This window comes from Gadus morhua, chromosome 16, assembly GCF_902167405.1.
Source record: "Gadus morhua chromosome 16, gadMor3.0, whole genome shotgun sequence".
Lineage (NCBI taxonomy): Eukaryota > Metazoa > Chordata > Actinopteri > Gadiformes > Gadidae > Gadus > Gadus morhua.
This window is the reverse complement of record NC_044063.1, coordinates 5,847,422-5,865,465: the sequence shown is the minus strand read 5'-3', so window position 1 is coordinate 5,865,465 and position 18,044 is coordinate 5,847,422. Positions and strand designations below refer to the sequence as shown.

At 45.6% G+C, this 18,044-nt stretch overlaps 1 long non-coding RNA gene across 2 annotated transcripts; it reads right to left on the bottom strand.

Moving 5' to 3' along the window:
• Positions 1-10,817: 10,817 nt before the first annotated feature.
• LOC115528922 (uncharacterized) lies at positions 10,818-16,666 on the bottom strand. Of its 2 annotated transcripts, none has more exons than XR_003973404.1 (3): positions 16,035-16,666; positions 13,026-13,082; positions 10,818-11,117 (listed from the first exon to the last, which is right to left on the bottom strand). It is a non-coding gene; the product is annotated as an uncharacterized LOC115528922 (long non-coding RNA). The 2 variants fall into 2 exon arrangements; XR_003973403.1 differs by lacking the exon at positions 10,818-11,117 and adding an exon at positions 11,124-12,515.
• Positions 16,667-18,044: the final 1,378 nt, after the last annotated feature.

Sequence of the window (18,044 nt, the reverse complement as noted above, 5' to 3'; positions counted from 1 at the left end):
TACTTTGGATTGAGCTTGAGCTAAAGTAAGTGTGCGTGTATGCGTGTGTGTGTGTGTGTGTGTGTGTGTGTGTGTGATCCAACTTTCCTATGGTCCAGGGCATCCCATAGACAGTGAGGTCCCTGTCCTCCTGTGACCACATATATGAAGGTACCTGCCTGTCAACTTACATTAAAAGAAAAAACGTAGACACCTTTAACCAAAGTGACCCATTTTGAATCAAGTTACATGTGTTCAAGAGCATGTAGGGGTTTAGATAGATTCTGCTTATAGAGCACTGTTGTTTTTGTCCAGAATTGTTCCGCTGTACATTTTTATTTTTAAATAACCCTGAATACAAAAATGGCATTAAAGGAGCATAAGAACTATTATTTAAAGCAATAGAGCATATGATTTATCGTTTGCTTTTGCGATGCAAAGAGAATCAACAAATATGACAAAAAGGGCTTTGACAATATATTATGTGTGTTCTTCATGATGTGAAAAATAAAATGAATGTCTCTTTATTTTTTCTATTGAAAAGGAAAAAAAGACCACCTACTGCTGCAATTGCCTGACCATGTTGTTACAATACAGAATTAAACTAGTCTGGAGAAATAGAGTCCAAGTCTAAAAGCCTAAAACTCCTCGCTTCTCTGTGATCACTCAGATGAGAGAGAAAACCCTGAAAAGGATCCAGAGAAGAAACTTTATCAAGCCTTTGGTTTGATAAAGTTGGTTCTCTGGTGATTTCATCATTAGCTGCTGCAATGCAGCGACGTTCACAACTTTTGAAGACAGCTGGCAAAATAATTTTAACAACATGAAAAGACGACGCAAGAATAGCTCCGGCCAAGGGTCGCAGTAGACGCTGTCTCAAAGGCAAAAATCAAAGTGAAAGGAGGCATGATGACAGATACAGACTTAAACTACCAACCAGTCACTCAGCCAAGAAAATTGACAAATGCAATAGGACAAAGGAATATCTCCCACGCCGCATACTCTCTTCTATTGCTCCCCCTCTGCTCCCATCCCTCCCTTTTTCCGTTTTGCCCATACACATCTCCCCCATCTCTCCCAATCATCCACTTTATTCTCTCTCTCTCTCTCTCTCTCTCTCTCTCTCTCTCTCTCTCTCTCTCTCTCTCTCTCTCTCTCTCTCTCTCTCTCTCTCTCTCTCTCTCTCTCTCTCTCTCTCTCTCTCTCTCTCTCTCTCTCTCTCTCTCTCTCTCTCTCTCTCTCTCTCTCTCTCTCTCTCTCCCTCCCTCCCTCCCTCCCTCCCTCCCTCCCTCCCTCCCTCCCCCCCCCCCTTTATATCAAACTAAAGACCCACCAGCCTGGTCCACCTAATCATCCCTGGTGACAGCCCACATGATGCCATATGTGTTGGCTGTGGTCCTCCATAAACACCCTTCTATTTCACCTTCAGCTGGAGTTCTGCTGGAACAGCTTCTCTGAATCCAAAGAGCCTTTGGATTCCAAAGGCTCTTGCAAAAACACATTTATCTTAACAAGAAATGTTTTTGTTTTGTTAACATCTTTCTCTCAAATGCGTCTCTGGGATTCAGATCCTCAAGTGATTGATTGTCCTTGTTAGACACTTTATATTTGCATAAAAAACGCAATAGACATACCATTTCATTGATTGATATTTAAGAATAGGGAATGAAGGGACCATTTTAACACCTGGAACGACATTTCCATCCATAGTTATCGTCCGAGAACAAACATCATTGATGCTTCATACATGTTTGCGAGATCAATGTCTTCAAAATATAAGCCTTTCATTTGAGAAAGCGTTGAATGAATACATTTGCATTTTTTCAATCATGCAGATACGAAGACATCCCCCCCCCCCCCCCCCACACACACACACACACACAAATGCAATGCATATATTTAAATGTGCATGCTGCGCAGCGATAAAGGCATGCACATAACGATGTTTAACTTGCCCACAAGGAATAGCAGTAGGAAATAGGCCTGTCAAGGTGAACGACGTACGAATAATTTAGTCGTGAGCATCTGAAAAGCTCCATAGATTCACCATTAGACAGGTAATGAGCTCACAGCGTCTGTACATTACAAACCTGTCTGTTTTCTCTTGGTTTAAATAAAGCCGACGTGATAGAGACAGATGAGCCAAGCATCTCACCCCCTGATGAAACCTGATCATCTCACGTGTCTCAAGCACGCACACACAAACACACACTTGTCTCTTTTAGCCTTGGGATTCTATCTTGACCTTGTGATATTGTTCAATTCAAGGGCTACAATTGAAATCCCAAATCAATGCTGTTGATCAGCCATTACAAGTCACCCAATAGTGACATCATACAACTGATGGATGATGGATGCTAGGATCAGCCCACCATCCTACACAGTGTACTGTACCGATTGGTAGGCTTATCCGCCCATCAAACATCTGGATGGACCATCCCACATGTGAAATCACTCTGGATTTATGACCAACTCATTGCGACTAATAAACACATGCCTGGTGGTAGAAACGGGGCTTTTAGTCCCCGCCCCTTCCATTCGTTTGCAGTACGTCACTGTGCGACTCGTCCTCACCATCGGACACATGGCGGATGATCAGCCGTTCAGCGTCCTCTAGGTTCCCCTGATTGGCTGTGATCATTGTCCCTCAGATAAATGTTTACCTCACTCACATAAATTTGAACGTCACTCTTGTGCCTCACAGGTTTTTTTTTTCTGCTACGCAATTTACAAAGTGGTCGATCACATCAAGTGTGTCCCCACCACAGGTCCTTCGGTCCAGAGGTAATCATTCCTGGTGTACGCTCCATGGTTGGTTAGCTCGCATGTCAATCAAAAAAAAAACAACCTCTTCCTGGCCCTCTTAATCAACGCCGTGTTCTGGACTCTGGCTGGCTCTTTGAGACTAGGGGCCCTTTAATTAAAGCACCGTATGGCTCTTGGGCTGGCAGTGACTCAACAGCGCCACCCAGGGTGCCATTACCTTACAACGCCAGTCCCCTTCTACCTCCCCCATCCCCCCCAAGAAAGTGATGATGACTTGATTCGTCCTGAGCCCTCTAATCGTTACCGCAGCGATGAAGGATGCTCGGTGCATACAAGTCAAACGAGTGGTCCGACGCTAATGACAGCGAGAGGTGCCTGTAATGTGCCGGAACCTTATTATGGTCTGGAATACACACGTCCCATAATACTCCCCGGACGCTTGTCCTCTCTGGTCGAGAGAAAAAGAAAGAAAAAAAAAAAAGAGCGAGTGTTCCCCCTCACCAAGCTTTTTAAAAGACGACTATTAAGCATGGAATGACAGTGTTCATAGCCTTTATGACTTCACACACGACGCTGTGTGCTGTGCAAGGGACCGCAGGACTGCTGCGAGCGGTAATGAAGCATCAGCGCAATTTACATTTCTGTAATTTCCATGCTGTGTCAAGCAGTAGGACAGGCTCGCGCGTGTGACCTCTAGTTACCACCGTCAAGGTGGCCAGCGAAGCCCGTGGATCCCGAACAGGGGAATAACCGACTGGAGGAAGGAGTAACGAGGTACCAAGGCAAGCGGTGGACGATTTCTGCTTGTTATTATTGTTTTTGTAATTAAGTAAGAGTCGTCATGACCAATTAATGAGAATAACTAATTGGCTAATAAATCGTTGCAACACATCACATCATCATAATAATAAAGAAGTTCTTGGCAGATACGTTTTTTTTTTGCATGCGAGCATACTAGGATTTGTTTCTGATTCGTTGGTCCAATACAAGAACAGAGATACCAGATACAAAACAAAACCACAGGGTCTGAGTGGGGGGGGGTCAAGGGACCTTGTTTGTGAGGCCATACCGCCATAGGGGAGATGGCCCTCTTGCAGTGGGTGGGTTCAGTCTGATAAACAGGTTATTATTGAATAAACTTCTGGTGGCTGTTGTACATTTGCAAGAAGGGTGTGGATTGGATATATTTGCTATGAATAAAAGGTTCCTTCCGCTGGGTTTCGTCAAATAGTTCACGTCTCTGCACTCAACGCTGATTGTGAATTTGCCATTAGTGTTGATAAAACACACTGAAAATTAAGACTCCTTGCTGGTGATTTTGTTGATGATTGCAAGAAAGAATTGAAAAACCCTGCATCAAGAACCATCATTGTGAAAACCCTCTTGCCTGCACCTTAAATTCCAGTTTGAAAATCCAATTTGCGGGTTTAATCAAACTTTGCCATGCCTCTATAACCTAGTGAATCACCAGTTAAACGCAAAAAGCAATTATCACTCATTCACACAAGCTGCCGCTCTGAATCAGCCTGCATTGACTACATCGGAGGAATGGAAAATACTTCTCTGCTTGGTTTTTTCCGTGGCCACGAAAATACCAAAAGGTCTTGAACTGTTTTAATGAACTGACAGGAGTACCGGCAACAGGATGAGATTCAGAAGTGAATGATCATCGCCTCATCATGCACCTGAAAGTTACCTTGAGTCTGATGGCTTGTTTGTAGAGTCAATTTAATTCAAGGTGTAATCACAGCACAAGACCATACACCTTGACCAGCGAACCATCGTCCCTAGCTTCAGTGGCCAGATCCGACCAGAGCTGGGCACCGTGGTGTCGTATAACTATGATGTAGTTCACAGGACAGGGGAAGGAAGTCCTTTTAAGGGTACATCACTATCAATATCAGGGTGTCTGGCGTGGAAACAACAGACTCCGCTGAAGGCAGTTTTCTTCCACGACCATCCATCTCTCTTAGAAAGGCATTTCTTATTTCTGCTTTGAACCAGGTGCTTTGTAATCCTGTTGTTTTTATTTAGGTGACATAACATGTACAACTAACAGGTAATTCAGTTTAAAGTGCAGGGCAGGAATTCAACCAAATAAAACCTACATTTAAGATCCATCTGAAACAATAAGAAGTAGAAGACATCTTGATAAGCCACCCCATCCCTCCATGTCCACAAGCCAGCTGACCTTGAGTCTGAGTTCAGCCGTTTTTACAATCCCGTTCATAAACAGTGTTATACGGCCCTCGTAAGAACGCCTCCATCTCCCTGCATAATCTGTTTGTGCGAGGGCACATTAAGCACATCATGCGCTATAAAACCTGTCCTTTAATGAACTCTGTGGGGAGACAGGGGGGGCTAAACCACCCCGGGTGCAGCCGAAGGAGGAGGAGGTGGACGATGCGTACAATAAAAGCTAACAGCTAATGGCGCCTGGCCTGGATAATGCAGCCAATCGGGGAAGCCGATGCCACTGTCGCTCAGTCTGATAAAAAAAATAGCAAAACCGAACCAAGCGACAGCTTTGACCACCTGTTTCGCAGATTCTACCGTTCATTGTGAAGGGTCGAAGGACACCCGCAGTTCCGAGACATAACCACAGAGCCAGGCAGAGTTGTGGGAATGCCGTTGCCATGGTAATGCTTCTGGTCCGGCTGGAGCTTCCCTGCAGGGTTTCTTGCTCATACATTAGATGTGACAAACGCAACACGGATGCAACAAGCGTTTGGGAAACATCCAACTTGTGTCTTGTGTCACTGACAATTGACACCTGACAATTCAGATCCATGTCTTTAAGGACGGGCGGGGGGTAGGTGTAGATCATCATGCTCAACTAAGCCTAACAGGTAGGACCGCCTCAACCGCCTCAAGACGGCCCTACCTTTGAAAAATGGAACAACAAATAACTCATCTGAAACAAAAGTTTGCTGCCAGCCAGCGCACTGTAGCCTGTAGTTAGCTATCTGGTACCCGGACAGTGATGGATGATGGGATACCTGGGGGGGTGAGTGGAAGAAGTGGGGGTTGGCGGAGGTGGTGGTGCGGGGTTGGGGGGGGGGGCAGTAAAGGACAACAGAAGCCTTCTGGAGCATGGCTGGACGAGGCCGGACCTGTGACCCGCCGCCCACCACCTGGGCAGCGCCGGGTGGTGGTGGGGGGAGGGGGGGGGTGCTTCGGCCGCATGCTGCTCGCATCATTACACACCCCAAGGCCACCCCCCACCCCCCCCCCAGCACCAACGCCGTCACAGCTCTGATGGATGAGGCGATTGGGAACCCAGTGGACCAATAGCGCCGTCCGCGGTCAGCCCCCCCCGGTCTGGTCCATCCATCTCTGAACCCGGGCCATCCTCCCCTCATCCTCCCTAACCCTCATCCCCAACCCTCTTCCTCAACCCTCATCCTCCCCCTCATCCTCTCCATGGCCCGGTCCCCCGGAGCAGCTGAGCCTCCAGAGCTTCCGGGGAGAAAAGGGTTACTTCCACACAGCCGGAAGCGATGGTTGTGGGGTTCTTCTAATACGCGGTCGAAGGGTGAGTACAATTCACACCCCTGCCACGCCGGATGTGATTGTAAATGTGTTGGAGGTGATGCACAGCAGCCTCTTAAAGTAATTTCCCCAGAGAAAGCGGTGTTACCCGGCAGCGTTGTTATCTGGGATTGATGCCGCGGTGACGCGGTCGCAGCTTCTCTTTTTAATCATGTCATTTACGATTTTTTGGTGAAGTGAAGGCGGTCATATCTGCCATTTCCTCAAGAGGGTGAACTTAAATTAAACATGTTGAACTGAACGGTTCGAGAATGGACCGAACAGTACTTGTGGTAAACTTTTAATGAATGTGAGGGATGTACAATGACCATATTATCATCGACGACACGTAAATCAGTAGCTATTCAGCATCCATGCCTTTCATGCCTTTTAACGAATAACAATGCCTTGTGAGAAGAGGTAAAAGTAACTACTTGAATGTGCCTATATTTAATTTGCACGTTGATCATTTCAAACCAGGCACACCCGGTTTGTCACCATAGCAACAGTCGTTAGCTACACCGTTCCTTTTGAGAACATGTACTGTTGATGCAGTAGTCCACACTCTACTCCAGTACTTTATCTCAAGTTCTGTCATGCCATTGCTGGGCATCATTCGAGTCATCCTTATCACTTCTAAATTGTAATCTGCTATTATCTTTCACCTAGATACCCAACTTCTTTTATTCATTTCATACAAGCGTCACATTAACTATTCCTCCATTTATGCAGCGTGATAATTTTTCATGCGTAGACGACAAAAGGATTCGGCCCTCTATGAATGGGTTAACAATAAAAAGAGATAGCATAAAAGTTATATATAGTTAAGTTAATCCTTTAAACTCAGCAGAATGTTTCTGAGGGGAATTCTACTTGACTTAAGAAAGGAGTACTTTTCTCATGCCAGGGCTTGCGTGGGTTGCTTGGCGATATGATCCGACCAGATGAGTGACAGGTGGTTAATAACCAGACCTTCTCCATTACCTCCAACCGTCAAACCACAAGGCAGTTTACCTGCCCCAGGTGTGAAGGATTCTTGGATTCTTTGCACATGTATGAAAGAGGGTAATGTTCACGTTTTTACGATAATCATGCTGGTAATATGAATTTATTTTTCCTGCTTTGCTGTCGCATGCGTGTTGTTATTGTGTTTTAAAGGCTTGGAAAGTCGAAAGAGAATACAGATTAATTGGACTGCACTCAAATAGCTCTCAGCCGGAGTCTACACAGCATCTTAAAGCACTTTCCTGGCTTGCTCAGATTCTATCTTTATTTTTTTTTCATTTGAATCCAAATATAAAATGTAATCGAGGTCAAGTGATTGGTGACCACATTGTTATCAATATAAAGCCTATTGTTGTTATTGTTGTTTCTGCTTAAGGGTGTGGTAGGTTCTATGGCGAGAAAACCAGCTTTGTTCTAAGAGCAAGCTTTTTTTGTCATTATTTTTGGATTTAATAAATACCAGCTGTATTATTTATGAGTTTATCATCAAGCAGTCATTATATATTAATCCATATACAAACGCAGCGCACATCTTTCAGCAACGCAGAGGGGGGGGAGGGGGGGTTAAGTCATCCCCATGGCAACCATTCCCCGGTGTGGCTGTGTGACTGACAGGTGGAATATTAACTACAATTCCCAGATGCCCTGGCGTTGCGCGGCAGAGCAACGCGAAGTGACACACGACAAGGATAGCTCATTAATCAGTCGCGAGGTCGTATCTGGTGGGGCAACATTAGTGCCACGGCGCCTCGCCCAATCACGGGGCAGTATGCCGACCTCATAACAAATGAAGGCCTTCCTCCCTCTCTGCCCCCCCCTCGCCCCCACCCCCATCACCCCTTCCAACGGCAGCCAGATGCTGGGACCAGATGCACACAGCTGGCCCCGTTACCATCCTGCTTCAATAACTCTCATTACACTAATTGTTGCTTAATGTTTTCATAATCTGCTGCTTCCAGAAAACTGTTTTCCTTTCCCTAATATCATCACACCCCCCCCCCCCCCCCCCCCCTTGGGTCTCATCATCAAGCCTTTTTTTTTTTGATAATATTTGTTTGTCTTGCGCCAGTAACGCCTGAGCCACACGTCTCCGTCCCTCTGATTGGACGTTTCATCTCGCCGAGGGGGATGGCCAAGGCCAGGGAGCCAGCGGAGGCCAACACCACACACGCACACAGGTCGTCTTTAATGACACGCTGCACGGCCCATTTTGGCCCCCAACTCGGGGCATCTGCCACTTGTGGTGGCCACTCCATCGCCCCCTCCCACATAAACCACCCACTCCCCCTCTGGTAATGATCCTGGTCCAACCTCCCCCCAACCCCTCACTCCCCGTTCCATTTCATACTGACCACCAGAGGCAGCGCTCCACAATGGAACCGTCCACATTGTGAGTGCGCATGGCGCAATCACAGTGCCGATCGGTTAACTAGCTGATCATAACGTTGGCTAGCACATCTGATAATTACAGATAGCTAAGAAAACTATTTATTATTTGTATTCGCCAAAACTCTAGCATCGTCAGCTCCCCTATTAATAAGCTAAATGTTGCTGACCGACCAGTATAGTGACTGGCTAGCAAGCTAGCAAGGTCTGTACCATTAATTGTAACTAGCTGATAGCATCAGTTGGCCCGCCTGATGAAGACAGTTGTCAATGTCCTGGATATTTGGTTGTGGATCATTTGAGTCGTGGCTTGACGGACAGCGGCTGTATGAACTGCTCCTACGTGCCACTGAACCTGAAGGCCTCCACTGGCTCAGATCGGGGCCCCCTGCTTAACTCCCTGGATGGGGAGGGAGCAGTCATGGGCAGGCTTTAACAGACTCAGGCCTCGAGGTTACCGCCTGGGATGAGGACCAGGCAGGATCCACTGGCAGCCAGGCGAGACACCTTGTCAGCTGAGATTACTGCGATTCAAGCACTAATCCTCTCCCTCTGACCAAGGGACGACCCTATCCAAACCTGTGGGGGCAGCCATATCACCCGAGTGTGTGGGGTCCAGGCAGTATACATTCTCCAATGCTGCTTCTGGCAAACGGCTTGTCTGGAATTCGCAAGGCCCGGCCTTGATTCAAACCCAGGCTCTAGCCGCGGCTCATTGGAGGGTTCCGAGACCGATAAAGGAGGGCCTGAATTCAGCCATCTATATGGTGAGTTGGCCTATCCGTACGGTCAGAGTAGGCCATTGCCCAGCCAACATTGAGCAAGGGTCGCTCCATGCATTCCCATCCGACGGCATCTCATCTCATAGTGTCCATCCTTCTCCCGATTAAATCACAGATCTACAAAAGGTTGAACACACACACACGTAAAGTGCTTTGGGTAGCGAGAAGAGCGCTGTATAAATGCCATCCATAATAATGGAGTATTGTTATTAGTCCTGAGCCTGAGGTTCCTTGCCCTGAGCCTGAGCAGTCTCCTCCGCTGCCTGCGGGCGAGGCAGAGCTCAGACAAAGCCTGGCGGGGCAGCGGTGCCTCAGACACGGCCTGCCGATGCAGCCAAGCTTCCAGCGTAGCCCGGAGGAAAGCCAGGAGGCATTCCTTGAGGGGGAAGGGGGGGGGGGGGCACTGTAACAATTGTCGTGAGTGTCTTTAATGAGTCATTTTGTTCACATACGTTGCTGATATTCAAGTTCCTTAGGTATCAGCCAGTTAGTCGGTTCTTGGTTTGTTTACATGAGGTAAAGCACAATTTTACGTCTACCCCTCCGAGTCTGATCTCTCATCGCTTCTGGGTTCAGCCCCCCCCCTCCCCGCGCAAGATGTGACACCCTTGGCTCCTTCACGATTTACTCCCGATTCGCCACAGCTTCTCAGAATGACAGATTGCCCACAACGTCAGAGAGAGAGAGCGAGAGAGACTAATCGCATCAGTGTTGCACAGAGATAGAACCATGCTACACACACCCATCTCTTCCTCCTCCAGCCTGTCCCTGAAAAATAGTCAAGTTATGTTGTGGGGGAGGCTGGTCTGTACCCCCAGGAGGGGGGGGGGGGGGGTACAGATGAGGCAATTAGTGTTATGAACATTAATGCATGGAGGATCGCCTGCTTAGCACACTTTTAACGCAAGCCACTGTCAGGAGGAAGAATTGCCGTGAGTAGTGCATCACGGCTCGGATAAATTATTTCCGTACATTTTTACGATCCATCTTCAAACCAATATTGTTCCATATTTACCACTGACTTCATGCGGAGGTAAACTGTACGATGCTAGTCCATATGGGTTTTTTTGTCCCACCATTAGCAGTGAACTGGTGGCTAGGATTCAGCAGGCTGTCTTGTTTGAGCTCATGGGACCTTGCTCCTTCAAACGTTGAATAAAAACATGCAGAGCTAGGAATCTTTTGAGACCTCGCATAAATTTTCGTCTGAATCCAAACGATTATGAAACAAGCATATCAGGATAACAATATGTTTTAGTATAATTGTTTCATAATAATTTCTCCATCACTAGTCAGGGAGGTTTGTAGTGTGGGCCGTTCTGGCGGTGGTAGTTACAACAATGCATAATAATAAGCTACATATTGAAAAGGATAGGCCTATTGCGATTTATTTTATTATGATTCATAATGAATTGCATGCAACAAAAACTGATAACAAGCTTGGATTTCAACAATGCTTTTCTGAGTACTTAAGGCTCATTATAACACAAAGGGAAGAGCAAACACAATGACAAATAAATAAAGCTATTCTAAGCCACCCCCCCCTCTCATTATCCTCTCCTGCTGGTTCTCTCACGATTATCCCCAGGAAGTCGGGCAGGGGGTCCAAGATCAAGCCGCTGCCAGGTGACGACACACGCTCTTACTTTGGGAAGTCAGCACATTTTCCTCCAAGGTACAAAAATAACAACCACACTGATGAGCATCTTCCCCTCTGTGAGAGACAGTATGTTAGCATGTTAGCCATTAACCCTGGAGTCGATGTGCCTGGAGGGCAAGTCCTGGACTAGCCGCTAGCCTGCTAGCTGCCACGGTTTTGAGCTGAGCTGTAGTTTGTCCGCGTTGTGGGTTAGCTAGCTGATGTGCAAATTGGGGGGGGTGCGACACATAAATGATGCGGAAGTAATTAAAAACATAAGGTAATGGTCCGTCCTTCATACTCACGGTTTATACCTTGATATAATGTTGCTGTCAGGGATAATTAATTGATATAAAAAGGAATATTAAAATTGGTCAAAACTGCGTAACACAATTCTGTAATTGAAATGACCAGGTCCCCTGTATGCCCTTGGGAACAAGTGAAGAAAAAAGTATGAATTATGGCTGTTGTTCGAGCACAAAATTGTAACGACTCCTCCACTCATCTACCTACTGCGTTCCCTTACTCAGAGATGGGGTAGTCGTTTATGTCCAACCCTACTTTCACGGTCCGCTTTTCATTTTTTACCGTGACAACAGAGACGAACAGAGAGTTCGACGGTCGCATCGGCATCATGTAATCACGGGGAAGATTATGTGGGGAAGAATCACCTCGGTTGCTTGTTAGTGGATTTAATGGCTGGGCCAGCTAATTAGATGGGTAGGTTGTCTTTGATTTATATAGTCTCTCCTATCGTTCCTTAATCAGCGGAGAGCAATGATCCATGCACCCACATGCAGCCGTTTAATTAGTATTCATAGCATTTGTCGTTACGGAAATCGTGAGCTCGGAGGAAGAGGGGTTTAAAAAAAAAAAAAAGCAAGATCGTCACATGTTCCAACGTTGGTAGTTCAAACAATCGTGTTGCAATTATTTGAGGTACGCTGTTTAGGTAATATCACGGGAGCATGCAGACAAATAATAGTGTTAGTGATCTGAAAGTCTCTTTTCTTAAGCAACTCATTAATACGGCTACGGGGGTTCTGACCTCTTATAGGCCAGCAGAATGACCATGATTTTAGAAGGTGTTTGCATGAAGATGCCAGGACTTATTAAGGCACAGGCATCCAGTTCTCTATGTTGAAGCGGAACTTGTTTTTTAATTGCCAACAAGTGAATAAGGGAATAAGTTGTTGGTTGGTTTAGAGTGGCAAGAATAGGTTTTATTTTTTTCAGTAAACAATGCTTCTAATTGGCCAGTGATGGCCCCAACAGCTGTTGACATCACCGTGCCCCAATTTGAACCAATCAAAAACATGGCCTGGAGAAGCTGCTGTGTGATTGCCGCTGAAATATACAAGAACAGGCCTCCCAAATTGTTGAAAAAAAGAAATATTGTACATTTAGCTTTTTTTCTGTCAGCGCCTCTGTATAGAAATAGGAACAGGAAGGGGTTTCATTGAAATAATACAAATGAGCTGGAAACATCATGCCACACAAAGTACCACGTACTGCATGCTATAATTTTTAGAATAATAAATAAAAGCTGCAGCCATCGCATTAGACTAATTAGAGTGAAGGATGGTTACAAAGCACCAACATCGTTATCTGCACATCCAAGCATGCAGTGTGAAGCACGTTGAGAGACTGCATGCATTAAACATATGACAGTATAATCTATATTGAAGACATCCACAACTCTTATAGTAAATCGCCTTCAGTGAACGCATAACAGTTGATGAAAATATAAGATTGATATTGCCTTATTTATATTTATGTCATTTATGATACCAGTTCTTGCTGGTTTAGCTTTTTTGCTTGGGTATATTTATTGGTTTGAGTTTCTACTTTTATGCCAGTTTAACAATTTCTTTAGTTTTTCCTTCTCCACATTTCTAAAGGTGCAATATAACAAAGGTTTATTGGAAATGTTTTACCTTCTAAATAGAGGAAGTTCAGGTCATGGAAGGTTTGTGAAGGAGATCACGGAACATCTGGTGAACAAACACAAAACAAATTCAGGTCATGTAACATAATTATGAACTAGTCTTTTAATAACTACTCTTAAAATAACTACTTATTTAACTGTTATCTTTAGAATCTACATTGAATAATAAAATCGACAAAAGTCTGTAATTTGTTTAGTTTGGTTTTCAGCACGGATCCAGGCAGGTTGTCGCCATAGCGACTGGCATGGTAGACAAGAGATTACAGAAACACCAGCCTTTTCTCACTCACTTCCTTGAATAGAACATAACTGTTTTTCCAAGAGAAGATGTTCACTTTGGGTTGGAAGCTGCACTGTGAAAAGTATTCAAAATATAAAGTTAAACATATCCAACTTCCAATTTGCTTACCTGGTTATACTGGCACTATGCAAGTGCACCCAATAGCAGGGGAAGGGCAAAAGTGGACCAGAATAATATGAATAATAGAGAACTTCACTGGATGCATTGAATAATTGGCACGTTTTCTTAAGAAATGTTTGCTTCAGATATTTATTTACCGGTAGCAAAAATAATCAGCAGAAGTTTAATAGTGCAGGTTCAAATCAAACAGACAAAATACAACACAGGAAGATGAATGTTGATACAAAACTGTTAAAGTTGATTTTCTTAGTTTCAGAGGACTTGCAGCCATAGCATTTAATTATTAGCACTACAATCTCACCATGCGTAATTTCCACTTCTAAAGCTGTAGCCCTCTTGTGCCGTTAGGATTAACAGATATAATTTAGATAAATAATTCATTAGTTTGTTAATGTATCAAGTCAAAAATACAAAAATTTGCAATTTAAGCTTCAGAAATGCTAATATTGATGTGCTTTCCTCTTTCATTTTGTCAGGCTCCTGTGACTTGAGAATATCCAATTTTACTTACATTATAGACTAAATCAGGCCAAATCTAACTGATGCTACCCCTTCACTACTGGTGAGGATGTGTTCAGAAATGACACTAATCCAGTCACTACCAGAAAAGTGACTAGACACACACACTCTATTCAGTCTGCCCTTCGTCCCGCAGGGTGTAGATATGGGAATTCCTAGATGTGGCAGTGGTCATCGATTCGATCCCCTCCTCCATCCCTGAGGCTAACCTCAGCCTAACCGTGGAGCTGGAGTGTCTGCGGAGACCGACTGTTCACTGCTGATGCTGTTATTCAATGATGGTTTTCTATGCTCATGTGCCTTTATGTTTGTGGTTTCCTCAGCTGCTCGCTGCAATATGATCGGCCCCTGTGGGGATAATAAAGAACTCTGTACTCCACTCAAGTGTACAGGTCTAGTACCCACCCGGCTGGCAGGGGGGCCCCCCCATCTACACACCTCGGGGGTCCTCCCTCCCCATTACCTCCGGCTGTGGGTGAAGGGTCAACATCCCGTGCCATATTTAATAAACTCCAGGGCTTCAAAACAATACGACCATGTAGCGTAGCAACAGTGTGCTGACACAATGAGGACCGCGTAGCAACAGTGTGATGGCGACAGTGTGATGACACCACGACAACCAGGTAGCGAACAGGGTGGTCACACCATGACGACCACGTAGCGTAGCGACAGTGTGATGACACCACGACAACCACGTAGCGAACAGGGTGGTCACACCATGACGACCACGTAGCTTAGCGACAGTGTGATGACACCACGACAACAGCGAACAGGGTGAGCACACCATGACGACCACGTAGCGTAGCGACAGTGTGATGACAGCCAGGCAGCACCAGGATGCCATATCCGTGCACAACGCCTCTCATGTGCACCTCTTACAGTCGGCAGTCTGTACACAAGAACCCACGGGGAGGAGGTAGCCATACATGTCAGAGTGTCACTTATAGCTTCCATCTCTACAGAGGGAGCGCGAGGCGTGCATCAGAGGTTCAAAATACATCGGCGGGATACCATGAGATGAGGCCACCAACATTTCCTTAGGTCTTACTTCTCTACAAGACAGAGAGAGAGACAGACAGAGGGGGAGAGACAGACTGAGTGAGTCACAAACCTGGCATACAAGTATCCTTATCTGAACCAACTGAGGAAGTACTACCAGACTAAAAAACACATACACACACACAGCATTTTCTTTTTAATTATTTACTTGTGTTTCCATGTCTTGTAAATCCCTATACAATACTTTTCCCCCCCCAACCCTCGATTTCAGTCTTTAAATCGAACCATTCGATCCAGATCCGGTCTTTGAGCGTCATTTAGTCAATCACGAAAAGCTCAATACAAAATAAGTTATTTTTATGTTTTTCTTGTTATAGTGAATGTGTTCAGCAGAGACCAGCGTTAATAGGGAGCTTGAATGCCAGGCCTGTGGTTTTTCATTAGGAGGAGAGCGTGTTAAACCCCACTGTATCCCTTCCTCTCTTTATCAGAGAGGGAGGCAGGCCTGTCTGCCACTGCAGCCGTGGAATAGCCCTTAATTAAAAATCACCAAAAGACAATTAAGATGGGCTTAAGATGCATGCACGTTAATTCGACAATTAAACAGTGGGTAAGCATTGCCAGTCCCACCAAAATATTAATAATGGTGGAAAACTGAGGTGAACTGGGGTTATTGTTGGCTGGGAATTGTTAGGTATAATGACACCAAACACATCTCATCACATTTAGACTCTGGGGTAGATTACATATCTGTAGTTTTTTTCAGTAACAATCTATTTCCAAATAATTGTGTGGCGGGGAAAATTAGGCAATGACAAAATGGGTTTAAAAACGGCAATTTCAGGAAATTGAAAAATCCTCAGGTTTAATTAGTGGTAATGCAGCTTTAATGCGAAGACTAGCTAAGATTCGATGACAAAAATCCATTTAAACGTAACACGGGTACATGTACGGATACAAACGCATACACACATACACAAACACGCACTGATGAGATCAATTTTAGGTCTCCAAGGACATACACATAAAGCAAAGCACATGCACTCATGCCAGCTTTACCTGAGTGAAATGTATCCAGGTGCATTCGAGTTTGTAACAAAGCTGCCACACTCCACCTAGGTAACTTAAGCTGAGCTCCTCCAGACAAGGACGCAGAGCAGTGGTGTTGGAAGACCGGTTCATTGTGAGGTTGCAGACAACGATATCTGACTATGAGATACATGGGGCTCCGGGTTACCATGCAGGAGATGTGTGGTGACGGCTGGTTTAACATGTTGCACACTGATTGCTCAATGTGCAACAGGTGTGCAGCCTCAGCCAGCCGCACGGTCAGTCCAGGTTAGGCAGCACAAACCAGCCTTCATCCACACACACACCGTTCTATCTGTGATTCTATCAATAGGAGGATTTCACGATAGCACATTCCGAGAAGATGGCCGTTTTGAAGGCCATTTTGGTACTTTCTAACCACTACAATAACAACTGGTTGTTTGGTTATTGTATTATAAGTATTGAGATGGCGGAATGTTACTTCTTTCCTGGGACTTCAGATCGCATGATCTTCAGCCTATACTGCTAACCAATAAAGCTTCTTCTATGTCTTGTATTGTTTTATTTTTACTTTCTGATAGTTTGTTCATGTGCTGTGGTCTTAAACATACACCCCTGGTAGATGAGAATCTTATCTCTCTAAAAATCCATCGCCTCCCTGATTAAACAGCCGACGGATAATCAAAACCACCAGCGCTTGCATAAATACTTAAGAGGATGAAACAGAAGCACACCACAAGGACATGAAACAGCCTTGCTTCTGAAGGACGGCAGAAGTGCTGGAACTTTATACAAACTTGCTGTTAATTAGCAGCTAGTGTGCCGGTTAAAGCCTGCAGTTTCTTCACCACAGTATGAAAGTGGTAAGGTCGCGACCTCTGACCTCTTAACCACACCGCCAAACCCTTTGTTGTCGTGACCCGTCTTGTTTTGAGTTGGGGGGTGGGGGTGTGGGAAGAGAGATAGACTGACCTTCTCGTCGTCACGGTGATTGTAACACGATCCCAAAAGGTCACTGAGGGCTGACTCTTAATGATATTCAATCATTCCGATTGATCCGATGCTTAAGATACAAATACAACAAAACGTGTGTGTGTTTATAGGCCAACATTATTCTATTCTGTACATGCTCTTAACATCAGCAGCTTGCATAAATGTATATTTAAACAAAGTGTGCGTGCGTGCGTGCGTGCGTGCGTGCGTGCGTGCGTTTGTGTGTCTGTGTGTGTGTGCTGTATACGTTTATATGTATATCCATTGGGATATTGAGGGACATCCTTTAAGACAGGGGTTTGACTGCTCTGGAGGTAGCGGCCGGCGCCGGGAGGCCAGGACGGCGGGCCGGATCCACCGGGCCGCGGGGTACAGCACGTCCTCCGCGGTCCCCATGCATGTCAATGCCGCTCATTAATGCGCCCGCATGGCCGGCAGATGGATTCCAGTGTCTCCGGTTTTATTTGGTTAATCTTCCGACAGGATTGGGATGAGAGTTTATTGATAGGTCAATAATCTCGGGCCGTCTGCGTGCGTCAAAACCGACAAGCTAATCACGGGATCGGATTCACCGCCGCTTAAAATAGCCGGTCGTGCGTTTACAGTGCCGGTGACCCTGCCTGGGGGAGGGGGGGGGGGGGGGGGTGTTTCACTCTAAAAGTGTGAAACACTTTTTGAGAGGACGTTTTGGTGGAGATATGCTGTTTAAAAAAAACGACAAACAAGAGGTTTATTGAACTTGAGTCAGCAAATAGTGTTCGTTCTCTAGCTCAAGGATGCCGACTGTCAAACAGTGGACTTATCGGAGAGCCGAGCACCCTATAGTGGCGCGTTTCCACCGAGCGGTGCGGTACGGTAAGGTGCGATGAGGTGCGCTACGGTTTGCGTTTCCAACGCCAAAAGTGGGCGGGGTCCCAAAATATGCGGACTTGGCTGCGATTAGCCGTACCTGTTTTCCGGTACTCCTCTGTTGGGGTACCAAGCGGTCTGAAAGGGTGACAAAAAGTTGGAGCAACACACGCCGTC